Below are 15,623 nucleotides of genomic sequence, written 5' to 3'. Positions count from 1 at the left end.
GGGCTAGTACCATTCCCTTTAACTGTAGGAGAGGTACTTGAGTTAAGTGGTGGGAGGCCGGTGGACAAGAGGTTTAATATCTCTATTCCTCCTAGTTTGAAGCTCCACCAATATCATGTGGATAGGTCCTTAGTATGCTTTAACATTTCCAATCCCCGAAAGCCGGGAAATTGGGAAGTGTCATGGAGTAATCAAACCATGACATTTTCATATAGAGCCGATAGAATGCACATAGACACAGAGCTTATACGCCAGATAGCCAACAGTGGAAAATATTTCCGGTATAGGTACACTCTAGGAAGTAGGACCATGCGAGTTGGAGATGTATCACCAGGATACTGTGCACATATCGTACAACCGGATACGTGTACTAGACAGATGGGAGAGTTAGGGTTAGGAGGTTTCACATGGAAAGTTTGTAACATGGTTATGTCACACTCAGTCCCATATGTTCTCCCCGATGATGCATATTTCATATGCGGGAGGAAGGCGTATAAGTGGCTTGCCCCAAACTCAGAGGGATTGTGTTACATTGGAAAAGTACTGCCTGAAGTAATGACTGTATCCCATATCAAAATGAAAGACATTCACCGCGGTGCCCAAGCTCCTTATACTCACACTCATTACGAGCACCTCGTTAAACGGCACCTGATAGAGAGGACAGAGCATCCAGCCTCTGGTTTGATCCATGAATCCACCGGGATTCAAGTCCTACTCACGTTAGATATCACTCGTACTGCCAGAGGAGTGATAAATTATAGATATATATCTGCGCTAGCAAACTTTTTAGACAATATCACCGAAATGTATGACGACACGTTCAGGTATACTGGGAGAGAGTTACAAGCCTACAAAACAGAGCTGGTTCAGCATAGGATGATTCTCAATTACCTCACAGCAGTGACAGGCGGGTATTGTGTTACCCTAGCAACTCAATATGGAATAAAGTGCTGCACGTACATTACAAACAGCACGGAGGACCCAGCCGAGGTCATAGACCAAAAGATGGATGACATTTTACAATTAAAGTGGGAGTTCCGAAGGAGACACAGTCTCACTCTTGCTGCTGTGAGTAATGAGCTGACCATTTGGGTGTCATGGTTGAACCCACGAAATTGGTTCTCGGGTTTAGGAGAATGGGCCCAAGGTATTATCATGGATGTAGGGAAATGTCTCTTGTGTATTCTGGGAGTCGTCATACTGGTTGGTCTGATATTTAGATGCGTTCGGATTTTAACGAGGTGTAAAGGTAATACCAGAGTGATGAGTCTGAGGAGCGAGGACACTGTAATAACAATAACTAATTTGATTTATGACCCAACGATAGAGACAATGTTGTGATGAAAATGTGATTCCACGGTCCGTTTCTTTCACCCGTTTCTCCTTTGTTTTCCTCCAAGGTACAAAGACATCCGCTTGGAAGAAGAAATTGACAACCTCTTTTATACAGACCATTGATGAACTATGTCACAGACCCCCCCCAATATCCCTAGTGACTTAAAATTTTTACGAAAGCCCAAATACTTTAGAGACTGTAATTTTATGGACATTGGAAAAAGCTTTTGTCGCCATTTATAGCAAAAGCATCGAGAGACATCAGACAACATGTACATCAAGACAAGACACCAGACAAGACCTCAATCGGCGAATGCATACTAAACTCACATAGTTTATGACTGCATTTATAACAATTGCTTCTTATCCTCATTTCTACAACCTTCAGGTAATGACACACATAGTCGACAGGGAATATAGACACATATATCAGCATTCACATGTTCCCCCCATTCATGTATCATCAACTAAATGTGCTCCCCCATTTGTTGCAACCAAAAGCCGAAAAGAGCTCGGTAAAGTTTGACAGCCCATCCACAGACCCTTAATACGGGATAAGAAGGATTCAAATGTATACTTCGCAATACCTCGAAGCTTGATTTAAAACACGTACGGCACGATGATACATGACCCCTCAAACATGGATCCATACACACATGCTTCCATACACGACTGTATGTCCGAATTAAATATACCATCCATGGTTGTTAATGCTGCAAATAGACTACACCTATATCGTTGGATCTGATGGTTCTGTAACAGAACTGGCACTGCTACAACCTTTAAAAAAAAAGTAAAACATTTTAAGTTTTCCCAGCCTAACAACGCCACATTGCTACTTACTACCTAGGAAAAGAGATCTGTTTTAGGAATCACAATGGTTGAGTCTATAATGTATAACTATGTTATACTAATTTTTTGTATATTAGAATTTGTGTGATTATTTTGTCTCATGATAAGCAAATCATGTTCCTTTTGTAGGTTTTAAAATAGCTTTTATTAGCCTTAGAATATTTATCAATGCTGCAATAACTGCTGGGATTTAATAACTGCTTTGTCTAGGGTCCAACCCTAGACAAAGGCATCCGTGCTGAAATGCGTTGGGACTTGCTAATTCACACCACATTCATCCACAGATCTCCCTCTCCGGCCGGAGAAGGGAACGCAGTAGCATTCACCACAGAAAGAGCGCTCACGTGACATCGCACGTGACGCGCGAACCCGGAAGTGCTAGACGGGACCCGTGGATGGAAGAGACCGGCGGCTGCTGGAGCAGCGCGCGGACCAAAGGAGACGGAGGACACTGAGGAAGAGGACTGAAAGCCTGAGGTGGGGAAGGAAGAGACGCGGTCACCGGCGGCAGGCAGAGACCTGCCCCCGGCGGTAAGTGTAAGATACGCAGCCCACGACCCCACACCTCAGTGCTGCACATGAGAGGGTACTGACAGGCGGGACGCCGCACTAGTCATACCCCCAAATACCTAGACAAGACACAGCTTCAGAGGGAACATAGGTACCCACCACTCCTATGGTAAAGGTGACCCGCAGGGTACACCTGACATTTACCTGAGCTGGGTTCATTTTGGTATACCATTAGGAAGGTATACCTTGCAAAGGGTAGTCTGCAGGACACACCTGACAGTGGTGAAAAAACGATAGTAAGGAACCATTAACTTATTACAAGGAGGTTGCTGATAGAAGGGCAGCCTACAAACTATATCCGAACACTCTATACTTAATAAAGTGAATTATTAGAAACCATCATTAGATTGATCATTGCCTCCAATCCACATTCACACATAAACAGATTGACATATCAATATACCTATAGATGTAATCCATCCCGCAACACCTTCTTTCCCATCTCTCAATTTCCACTAATGAGCGCGCTGACCATTCCATGTTATAAATTCCACTACAGGAGGTAGGACGCCTCCAGGTCCAGCAGCACTCGTTAGCCCCTTTTTTTTCTCCTGTGAGCGCAGCCTCCATCCATTTGAAAAAGTCATGGGTATGCTTGGCACCACTAGACAAAATAGCCACAATGTCAGCTTTTGAACACCGATTTAACTGATTGCAATGATTTTTTGCTTTATGTGATGTGACTATGTTTAGTACTACAGTTATTCACTGTCATTTTAATTTTTTTCATAAACATACACACACTCAGCTCTTCATATAATCAGTCCTTTTTCTGTCTTGACATAAAGAGATCATGCAATAGAGTGCCCATGAAGTCCATCGTTCATTTATAAGGCATGCAATGGAAATAAAACAGCATCTAAAAAAAGTATTTCTCAAACTGCAAGCATCATTTGACAATAAATTGGAGACTTCACGCATGCGCAGTGACAGTTTTCAAAAGTGACACTTGGTGGAGGAGCATAGGTATTGCACTTGTCAAATGCTTAATTCTTTACACTTTGACTGCATATGCCACCCTGCAACCAAAAACACTGCCCTGCAATCAGGTGCAGACATACGTAATGAAACTACATTTTTCAACTACACGTCATTTGGAGGTTAGATGAATGTGGCTACATCTATACCATTTGAAAGTCATGTATTGATCTTCAGAAACAAACAAAGGGTGTATCAGAGAAAATAGCACACAATATATAACAAAAACAAAAAATACTAAAACCCACTACAAAATATATAAAATGTGTGGTGGAATAGAGAATATTCCAGAGAACCAATGCAAACAATTATCTTTGGATGGGGGCAATGAGAAGACATTACAGCAAAAGATATATAGGGTGGAATGTAGCAGAGGGGGTGATAAAATGTCTAGAGAACAGCTCTGCTTCAGATTAATAAACAGGTATATACAGTATGCACAATAATATAAAAAAATACATTTTATCCTGCTAATTGGAGAATTCTACTGACGTTATGCAGATTATGCATCTCTTGTTGAGTTTGAGTGAGCAGAACCTTAAGAACTTTTTCTTTTACTTTGGTGTAAATCACAGTCAAAGCTCATTTTTAATTAAATATCTAAATGTTAAAAATTAAAAACATGTTGTGAGAAGAAAAAAAAGTTTATTTGCTCATGGAAATGCACATCATCACACCATCATATGCATTCCCATGAGCAGCACATTAAGGATGATAAATCATGTGATAATATTAATGTTCCGGCTTATGATGAATACAAATTTGCTCTGGTGAATGTAAACAGAGTTTCTGTGCCAGTCAATGAAAAGAAAGACAAAAACATGAAACTCAGACGGTCTGTGATAAAATAATATAAGATTATTCTAGTTCCATTAAATACTATCCTGTAGATGGCTGTGACTAGTGAGCATCTGGAAATATATTTTACTAATATATCAGAACGGCCCTGTATATCCATATAGGGATTGTAATATTGTGATAGAAATTTAGTGTGAATCTGGTGTTTATATCTATACTCTGCTTTCTTAATAAGTGAGGAGAAACCAGGGGGAGGGGGTTGAATTTAGGTGTGAAGTAATCAGGTGTGAAGTAATCAGGAGGAGGGGCTGATTACAGCAGCTGCCAGAGAGCCTATATAATCAGTGAACAGACTCATTTGAGATTGCTCATTGTAAGGAGGCTTGCATTCTAAAGTGATAGCTTGCATTTTTAAGTGTGAGTTTGAAACAGCAGAAGGTGAGTTAGAATACAGAAAAATGTGAGTTTTATAATACGCGACCAGGAACACAAATATTTGCAATACCATTAAGTCTCTGGTGAGGCTGCAAGGGGCTGACCTTGTGAGTGAGTGAGAGGGTCTCTAACTTGGAGTAGCAGAAGGTCTGTGATTGTTGCATTTGTGAGGGGCAGATATTTTGAGGGTATAGGACTGCCTTTATTTCTGTCTTTGTTTTTGTTCTATTTTGTGTGTGAGCAGACTAGTAGGTACTGCCCAGGGATGCTTCTGATGGGGAAAGAGCCTACCGCTGCTGCCAGCAGGTATGACCAGGGACCCACAATCAGCCTGTGGGGTCTGAATCCACTGCTGAGCTGCACAAGGGGGCAAGGAAGACTGCTGCTGCAGACATCATAGGAGAGGATGGAAGGGGATGGAGACTGCTGAATAAAAGTGAAGGAACCAGTGACTACTGCTGCATAAAAGCAAAGGACTAGGGGACGCAAAGGATAGATAAGTATAAGCTCAACTTCATTATTGTATAGTGAGTGTTTTGCCTAGAATGTTTTGCTTCTCTTATTTTTCTTGTGTAACAGGGAGTTAGACCTTACAAAAATATGGGTGGGGCTGGGATTGGCTATTTCACTCAGTGCATGTCGTGCAAGATGTACGTGCACCTGGAACAACTGTCCCAGTGTGAGTACATCTGCATGAGGTGTGTGCCAACAGTTGCCCTGGAAGCCCAGGTAACTGAACTAGAGCAAACCGTTATGCGACTGAGGGATATTCAGAATCTCAAGTGAAGGTTAGGTAGAACGGTGGAGGAGTTGAGGGAGGGGTCACTGGTAGATGAGGATGACCAGGTAATTAGCTGGGTCACCTTTAGAAGGAAGAAAAAAAGAGGGAGGCTCAACATCTCTGAACTATCCAACCCGAATAAATTTGCATGACTGGACGAGGAATCGGAGGATGATAGTGAGGAAATGACGGTGCCAGAGGAGACTGTTCCATCTAGTAACCAGAGGAGCAGTCCCTCTGGCGGAGTTGGGATAAAAGTTAGTAAGGTACCTAGTCAGATTGTGGTGGTAGGGGATTCCATTATTAGGAAGACAGATAGGGAAATCGGCTACCGGGACCGTGATCGCCGTATGGTCTGTTTTCTCCTGGGTGCTCGAGTGTGGCACATCGCGGACCAGGTAGATAGATTGTTGGGAGGGGATGGGAATGATCCAGTGGTCTTGGTGCAAGTTGGCACCAATGACAAAGTTAGTGGAAGGTGGGATGTCCTTAAGAAAGACTATAGGGAATTAGGCAAGAAACTTAAGGCAAGGACATCTAAGGTAATATTCTCCAAATTATTACCCATGCCACGCACTAGCCGAGGAAGACAGAGGAAGATTAGGGAGGTAAATGTGTGGCTTAAGGATTGATGCAGGAAAGAAGGGTTTGTGTTCCTAGAACACTGGGCGGACTTCTCAGTCAGGCACCATCTTTTTTGTCATGATGGATTGCACCTGAATGAGGAGGGGCCAGCAGTGCTGGGGGGAAGGATGGTTAGAAGGTTGGAGGAGATTTTAAACTAGGTGCCTGGGGAAGGGTTTTAGCAAGAAATTTTGGGTCATTCAGTAAGATAGCAGGGGTGGCATTAGGGAACAAAACAGGGGAGGAGTAGGGGGAGGAATAGAGCAGATGGCAAAGGTAGCAATATGTAGTAATGAACTGACCGGCTGGGCCTCATGGTTGAACCCACTCAAATGGTTCTCTGGGTTGGGAGAGTGGGTGCAAAATGTAATTGCGAGTGTAGGAAAGTTTCTCCTTTGTATCCTGGGTGTCGTCATAATTATTGGTATGATATTCAGATGTGTTTGAATTTTGACGCGGCGCAAACACAGCACAAATTTGATGAGTCTAAGGAGCGAGGGCATTGTTACAGCAGCAGATTTCATTTATGACCCATCCATAGAAACAGTGTTATGATAAGGACTGCAAATTAATTTCATGACCTGTTTCTGTCACGATTTTTCTCTGTTTCCCCCTCTACCCAGAAACATGAAACTGGAAAAGATGTCAACCATACCCAAATTTATGTGAATGTATTTTTATGTGTCTTACCCTCATCTTTGCAACCTTCAGTTAATGGCACACATAGTCGATAAATGTTATCCACATATAGTAGCACACACATACTTTTCCCCACCATGTATCATCAGATAAATGTGCTCCCCATTTGTTGGTATAAGAAGCCGAAAAGGTGAGGGTTAAAAGCCCTTGCCCGAAAAGAGCTCGGTAGTGTTTGTTTGCTCATGTACAGACCCATAATACGGGATGAGAAGGATTTAATGTATACTTTGCAATACCTCGAAGCTTGCTTAGAACATATACAGCATGATGATACATGCCTCTCTGACATTAATTCATACATACATGCTTTTTCCTATCCCACTAGGCTATACATTTCCCACCTATAACTCTCCCCCGGTCATCCGAACTTTGTATATAATGTATATGTAATATTTTCAGTTTTATTAGTGGTGTGGCAGTTATTGATTGACTGCCAAAGAGTGGACTGTCGAAGTTGAAAATATTATAGCCACACGCATCACGTACAAACACCACACAGATGGCCTCCATGCGGGTGCTTGTTCTGCCGTGCGTGCGCATACTCGCACTTTATGTATATTCGCTCACGCATATTAGCGCATGGTATGAGTAAATACGGTAGCATACGCATTCGCATGGAAAAGCCACAAAGACATATCTCATGTTCAATCCACATAGTACATAATTTACACATAGCCTACATGCACCACACCAGTGAGTTACATTTGCTTTAAAGGTATAACAACAGAGGGATTCAACTTTACAGGATATGAGGGAACAGAATTAAGTTAGGAGGTGGTGTTTGGTATCCAGTAGTACAGTATTTTAAGGGCAATACTCCAATGGCAGTTAGCAGAAAGTAGCATGCTCCTGCGCATAGATATGCACAGGAACAGAATATTAATATTACACCGTATTTACTGTACTCTTGATATTCGGCGGGAACCCAGTGGAGAACATCTGCAAGGGCACCTGGTCCAGGCATCGCCACCTATTCAAACCGACCTATGACCCCACCTGTACTGTAAATGACCAGCCCTTTGACCTATAGGTGAAGAGATTACAGTTTCCATTGGTTCCTGATTTTGACTAATGTATAAAAGCTAAGCCTCCTGGCCGGTCAGACACATTCTCTGAAGGTCATCTATCCAGATTGACTGAGGACCGGGACCGGGTGGCGCAGGCGAACAAACATATGTATCCATTGATTGTAGCTTTTTCTCTTATGTGATTGTATTTCTTGTTGTACCCCCTTTTGAGTAAATATTTGTTGCTGGGTTGGACCTCAACATTACATATACAAATGGTGTCGCAATTCCTTTCCTGTTAGGGATTATAAAGTGTATTCCGCCGCACGTGTAGCTACTTTGTGCTTACAGCATGACGGTGTGCTTACGTGACATGTACACATTTCATAGGGGTTTCTCACACACGCTTAGAGGGTTGCAGCAGCCTAAACATTTCTGTATTTAAGGTATTTACTTTTACTTCCTGTAAGTTAATTGAACTTAACATAGTCGAATGAGCACTTGTTCAAGATGGAAATCCATCTTTTACAGAATGCAGGATCAATACGTCCCATAGTAGGACAATTCCGCACTCTCAGGCCTCTCAGTATTTTCTTCTTTCTGAAGTAGTCACTTAGAGATACCCCATGTAAATGGTAGTCTACTTCCTTTTCAGTCTTAAAAGATCACGATACACTATCTCTAATGGCAATGATTCAATTTGATCCTCTGTTCGTTTAAGAGGATCATCTCGGCCTCTATTTCTGAGTAACTAAACATGTCCTCCATAGGAAACAGTAATGGATTAAATACAACATCACCCCCCCCCCCCCCTAGAGTCAGCCATTCTTGTAGAAAAACTAATATACAGTAGATAACAGAAGAGAGATGGTGATAATATTATTAGCCTATTAATTAGTAAATGCCACTGTGATATTTCATATCCAATAAAAAAATATATAATTCACAATATCAGGGGATCTTTCTCGCAGCTACAATTGCAGAGTCCACACCACAGGATGTGGTCTCATTTAAATCACCATTTGACGCTTAGAATACATTCCACAATGCTTCTCCTTTTAACAATTTATCTAACGTTATTCCACTGAATATCCTCCATTGTACATGTTAAAAAATCCAAAATGTCATATAGAAAACGTGTATATTTAAAAACATTTTTAAAGTGCTCAGTGCGGTGTGACCTACCCCACAGAATAAAGCAGAAAGATGTTTTCAACAAGGAATTTTTCTTCTTGTGTGGGTGTCTTGACCAGATTCAGTGGATGACTCAATCTTAGTATGTATGGCAATTAGTCCGGCACTCCATCAAAATTAACTTAACCCGGTGCCCTCACAGTATCAGGATACAGTATAGTCAGCCAAAGGTGCGGCACTCAGGGCTTGGGATAAAGAAGAAACAATGACTACCATGTCTGCAACATTTCAATCTTATTAAGATTTTCATCAGGCTTCCAGAATAACACAAATGAATCTTACCTTTTAAACACCCCTTCACCAAGTGACCGCCTCCAGAGGTGGGCATCTTCCCGGCGACTGCACGCCCTGGTGACGTCACCATGCACCTTCCAGATGCCTCCAGCATGGATCTCACCCTCACCACAGCGCTGTAAGGTGACGTCGTTCCACACCGTACAGGCGCCGTCCAGCCCTGGTGTTCCCCCGGTGGCGGCGTTATGTAGTGACGTCATCACGCAGCTGCAAATATATTAATATATAAATGTGTAAAACAGCCTAAGTTAGTACATCCAAATTTGAATCAATTTGAGAGAACAGCTTTGAGAAATTTATTCCAGAACCCCAACTTGATCATCCGTGCAGCGGATAAGGGAGGGGGGCATCGTCTTACAGGACCGGGCAGACTTCAAAGATGAAATTATGCATCAATTGGGAGACGACAAAGTGTACAAGATGTTAGATCACGATCCCACTATGAAATTTAAAAGTGATTTGAAACAGGTGTTGATAGATGTGCTGAATGTTGATCTGATTAATAAAGAGTTGTTTACCTTATTATTACTGGATTTTCCAAAGACACCATTACTGTACACCTTACCTAATGTGCATAAGGGTATAAATCCTCCACCAGGGCACCCAATAGTTTCCGCGAGAGACTCTTTACTACAACCTACCGCAATCTTCTTAGATTCGATTTTTCCACCGATCGTATAGCAACAATTCTTTTTATTTGACATCACAATGTTGCTCAATAAACTGGAAAACATAACACAGATTCCTAATAATGCCTGGTTGGTCACTTTAGATGTGACCAGTCTGTATACCGTGATTCCCCATCTTGATGGTATAAAAGCAGTTACTGATTTTCTTAATACTGAGATTGGGTTTACCACCGACCAGAGAGAAGTCATCTGCAAACTATTAAGATTAATCTTGACAATTAATTATTTTTTGTTTGACAATAAATTTTATTTACAGGTTAGCTGGTGTGCGATGGGTTCCTCCGTAGCACCAGCACTTGCTAACCTGTATATGTTTAAATCTGAGGAACAAATTTTCTTTAGCAATTCAGTAATATCATCAAAAAAAAATTATACTCGTTTCATTGACGACCTGCTAATGATTTGGACAGGCGGTCGTGATGAATTAGTTGAATTCATAGAGGTTCACAATTCCTCAGCGTCGGCGGTTAAATTCACTCTCAGCATAAATCAAACCTCTCTACCTTTTTTGGATGTGTCTATTTTCCTTACACGATGGTAATTGACAGATAGAAATACATTGCTTCATTAAAACAGTCGTCACCCCAGAAGTCTAAAATTAGGATTGCTTTATTCGCAAATGTTGCAAATATGAAGGATCAATAGTGACAGAAAGGTTGCCATCCAGCAAGTTGATCAACTGATAGAAAAATTTGTCAACCGTGGTTATCATCGTGTCAACCTCTGTGCCACCAAATAAAAGGTCCTGAAACTAAATAGAAGTGCCCTTTTGAAGAAATCAGACCGGGAGAATAAACAAAAGAAGATGCCATGGGTCGTTAATTATAATGTACATTCCATTGACATCAACAAGATATCAAAAAATCTTTGGAAGTTAATCAAAACAGAAAAAGAACTACCTTTAACTGAAACCAACCTGATACCGTGTTACACGAGATCAAAAAACCTAAAAGACATTGGTAAAAAACGATATCTCGATTGCTCGATCTGAATCGTTAAATCTATTTTCAAGATCAGTAAGAGGGTGTACACGTTGTCCTTGTGCCACCTGTAAGTATCTTATCAGTGGAGATACTTTTTGTCATCCACATAGTGGAAAGAAATACAGCATTAGAGATCATCTAACCTGCAACAGTAACTTTGTGGTGTACCAGAGGGTGTGCCCATGTGGGTCATCCTACATCGGAAAAACTCAAATGAAAATTCAAGGAGAGGAAGGCGGTGCACCATTCATCAATTAAACTGGCCTTGGAAACTGGTGAGAGTGATCAGCCCGTGGCAAAACACTTCTTAGAGGCCCACCATAGTCTTGCGAGCCTGCGATACCGGATGATAGACCACATACCTGCCTCGAAGAGGGGTGGTGACAGGGGTGCTCTTCTATTTAAGAAGGAAACAGAATGGATCATCCGTTTGGGGGTAATGGCACCAAGAGGACTTAATGACAAATTAACACTGGGATCCTTATTATAGTGCATGTTTTTAATAAGATTGTGTTGCGCTTCTTTAGGCATGGGCAACATGGTTGAAGTCCAGTAATATTAGTGTAATTGAGGGAATGCAGATGGGATTGGATTTTAAATTGTATCATTCTTTATGAGATAATCATTGATTAACTTAAACAATAACATCTAGATGTATACTTCCCCTTATATGGGTTACCTATATTATTATATTCATTAATTAAAAAAAAAAAAAAAAAGTTCTTTATTAGCATAACGCTGTAGAGCTTAACCATGTTGTCCATGCTTATTGCTTAATGTCAGAAAGGGTGTTGGTTTTAGTTATTTAATTAACTCTTTATTATAGATCACATAGTTGGTGGTCTCCATTTTCCATGGAGACGAGTGGGGTGGACATGCATCACGCAGCTGCATGATGATGTCACTACATAACAGCGCTCCCGGGGGAACACCAGGGCTGGATGGGGCCTGGACGGTGTGGAACGACGTCACCTTACAGTGCCGTGGCGAATGTGAGATCCACACTGGATGGCATCTGGAAGGTGCGTGGTGACGTCACCAGGGTGCGCCGGCTCCGGGAGGACGCCCATGTCGGGAGGTGGTCACTTGGTGAAGGGGTGTTTAAAAGGTAAGATTTGTTTGTGTTATTCTGGAAGCCTGATGAAAATCTGAATAAGATTGAAACGTTGCAGACATGGTAGTCATTGATTCTTCTTTATCCCAAGCCCTGAGTGCCGCACCTTTGGCTAACATATATATATATATATATATATATATATATATATATATATATATATATATATATATATATGCAAAAATTAAGTGCAAAAGAGCGCCTACTAGTGTTTCAATTTAAACAAAAAAATGTGATAATTCACCCTGTGAGACGTGAGAGAGTATAGAATTTCAGAGTATGACTTATCTCTGCACGTCTTCAATTCTGATAACACTTTGGTGCATGTAAACTGAAATAGAAAGAGAAACATAGTGTGTACTGTATAAACCAATTACTCTTTAAGTAAATATTCCTGAAGCAAATGCAGGTAGCAAACGTACAGGATAATTGAATAAAAACAGCTTATCTGTCCACTCTGGGAAGTTCAGGGTTAAGCAGCAAGTCCCAGTCCCAACGCGTTTCGTCCTATGGCAACGGACTTCATCAAGGTCAATTATCCTGTACGTTTGCTACCTGCATTTGCTTCAGAAATATTAACTTATTCGCCATAATTTTATGAAACTGGGACTTGCTGCTTAAACCATGAATTGTCCCAGAGTGGACAGATAAGCTGATTTTATTTGTTTATCCTGCACGTTTGTTACCTACATTTGCTTCAGGACTGTTTATTAAATTGTTATATCTTTTTATGTTACCATGCTCTCATTCAGTTATTGGGACCAGCTAGGTTCCTAATTAAGAGTAATTGGTTTATACAGTATACACTATGTTTCTCTTTCTGTTTTAATTTACATGCACCAAAGTGTCATCAGAATTGAAGACGTGTAAAGAGATAAGTCATACTCTGAAATTCTATACTCTCTCACGTCTCACAGGGTGAATTATCAAATTTTTTAGTTTAAATTTAAACACTAGTAGGCGCTCTTTTGTACTTCATTTTTGTATATCTTTAACCCACTTCTGGGCAGGAGCTGCCACCCACTAACAGCTGGGGGGTGTTTTATGATTAGAGTTATATATTTAATATACGCCGTTGTTTATATCAGGATCGTCCTAGGCGCTATTCTTCATATATATATATATATATATATATATATATATATATATATATATATATATATATATCCAGCGATTCCTAGCATGCAGCGGCACTCAGGGACAAACTCATGGATAATTCAAAATAAGCAGTGTTTAATCCATGTCAAAACAAAACAGTTCCATCCAACGTTTTGGGGCGCGAACACCCCTTTGTCAAGGTGAACAAGTGAGAAGTGAATAATGTGACAAAAACAATTACCTTTATGTGTAGCGAGGTCCCGCCTGCGGGAGGTGCAGCAATCAATCAGGGAAAGACGTGCTTACTTCCCTGTGTGTGATTAGATGACGTCATAACCCAGCACCGATCACATGGTCCGTAGAACGTCCGGGTTCCCCTGGCAACCACCTACGCAAACGCTGTCCTGTCAGGCAGCTGTTCTTGTAGTCACGGAGACATGGGGTCCTTCGGGTAATCCTGGTCGCGGCGGTCCAGATTCGGCACTGTGAAAACAAGTGAAACTAGTGCACTGATTATGACACATAGTGAGATTTACAAATAATGTGAGTTGCAGCGTCAGTCATTGATAGAATCGTACAGACAAAGTAATAAAATACATTTAAAACTGTCATATTAAATGTGTATGGAACTAGATGACTGCTGCACTGTAATCAAAAATATGTATGCATTTAAAATCTGGTGCAGTAATCAGGGTCCACGTAGAAGGTGTCTGTAATTGTCAGAGCTCCCAATCTACAGTGTCACCTGGTCCTGCACCCCTATATATGATGTACAATAGTGCATAATAAGGTTGATGTACACTACTATCTATAGCACCATAGAAACAACTTCTCAAAACACACTCCATTGTATTTTGTCATTGAGTCCTTTTGGCTTGATAGTTGACAAATGGTACATCCATCTGGCCTCAAGCCTCAACAGGTCTCCAGCTCTATCTCCACCCCTTAATCTCTTAGGGCAATGGTCAATGATCTGGAACCGTAAATCGTTCATGGAATGACCGTATTCAGCATAGTGGCGAGCTACTGGTTGTTCAGATAGTTTACCAGATAATGCAGATTTGACAGCTGATCTGTGTAGTGCAAGTCGCTCGCGAGCACTGCGAATAGTTTTGCCCACATATTGTAAAGCACAGGGGCACGTGATTAAATATATTACGAAAGTACTCGTGCAGGTAAGTACATGTCTGATGCTGTATAATCTGCCCATTGAGCAAGATTTGAATGTAGACCCAGGGGTCATGGACTTGCATGTTTCACATCCCAAACACTTGTAGCATCCTGAAGGTCTGGATAGGAACGTGGTTGGCGCAGGGTTTCCAAACCCTGTGATGTCTGAGTGAACAATTAGATCTTTAATGCTCTAACCTCTAGTGTGGCAAACCATGGGTCTTTTCCTATGCAGTGAGGGTAAAGATTTGTCGGTTGCAATGATAGGCCACAGACCACGTAGGGCCCTCGGTACTACAGGGCTGGCACTGTTGTATCTTGTGACAAATGGCACAATCTGAGAATCTTTCTTAATTTTTTGGACCAGTAGGTCCTCTCTGTGCATCTGTACTACTTCCTGTTGGCAGGCCTGTAATGTCTTACGGTCGTACCCCCTTTCAATAAAGCATGCTGATACTTTTGTCAGTGCGCCTTCCACTTTGGTGGGGTCGCTGGTGATTCTTGCCGCCCTGATGAGTTGGGATTTAGGCAAGCCTTTCTTTAAGGCTCCAGGGTGGTGACTGTTGTATTTGAGCAATGTATTCCTATCTGTGGGTTTATAGAATACTTCCGTGGTTAACCTGTTGTTATTGATGGATACCCTCATGTCCAAGTAGTTTAATGTGGCTCGATCACTTGTTGCTGTAACTTTAATGGGAGAGTCCCTGTCATTGATATGAGCGATTAATGTGTCAAATTTAGATTGTCCGCCAGTCCATAGAATAAATATATCATCTATATACCTTGAATAATATAAAATGTGCTGGGAAATATTAGGATCGTTAAAAAATATTGATTGTTCCTCCTGCAGCATGAAGGTATTGGCAAATAATGGCGACACATTGCTGCCCATGGCACACCCACTAGTTTGGCGATAAAATTTGCCGTCAAACAAAAAATAATTTCTTGTGAGGGTCAATTCTAACAGTGTAAGAAATAGATCCAGGTCCAACGAATCCATAC

At 41.3% G+C, this 15,623-nt stretch overlaps 1 long non-coding RNA gene across 4 annotated transcripts in view; it reads right to left on the bottom strand.

Moving 5' to 3' along the window:
* LOC134965600 (uncharacterized) overlaps positions 1-13,930 on the bottom strand; it is a 101,157-nt gene extending 87,227 nt beyond the window's left edge. For 3 of the 4 annotated variants that reach the window (XR_010188459.1, XR_010188457.1, XR_010188458.1), the window contains exons 1-4: positions 13,693-13,930; positions 10,209-10,290; positions 9,556-9,774; positions 9,265-9,458 (exon numbers count right to left, since the gene is read on the bottom strand). This is a non-coding gene — a long non-coding RNA (uncharacterized LOC134965600). The remainder of the gene's footprint in view (positions 1-9,264; positions 9,459-9,555; positions 9,775-10,208; positions 10,291-13,692) is intronic. The other variant, XR_010188460.1, reaches the window with a different exon arrangement.
* Positions 13,931-15,623: the final 1,693 nt, after the last annotated feature.

This window comes from Pseudophryne corroboree, chromosome 10 (assembly GCF_028390025.1).
Source record: "Pseudophryne corroboree isolate aPseCor3 chromosome 10, aPseCor3.hap2, whole genome shotgun sequence".
Lineage (NCBI taxonomy): Eukaryota > Metazoa > Chordata > Amphibia > Anura > Myobatrachidae > Pseudophryne > Pseudophryne corroboree.
The sequence above is the reverse complement of the archived record's forward strand: the minus strand, read 5'-3'. Positions and strand labels throughout refer to the sequence as shown.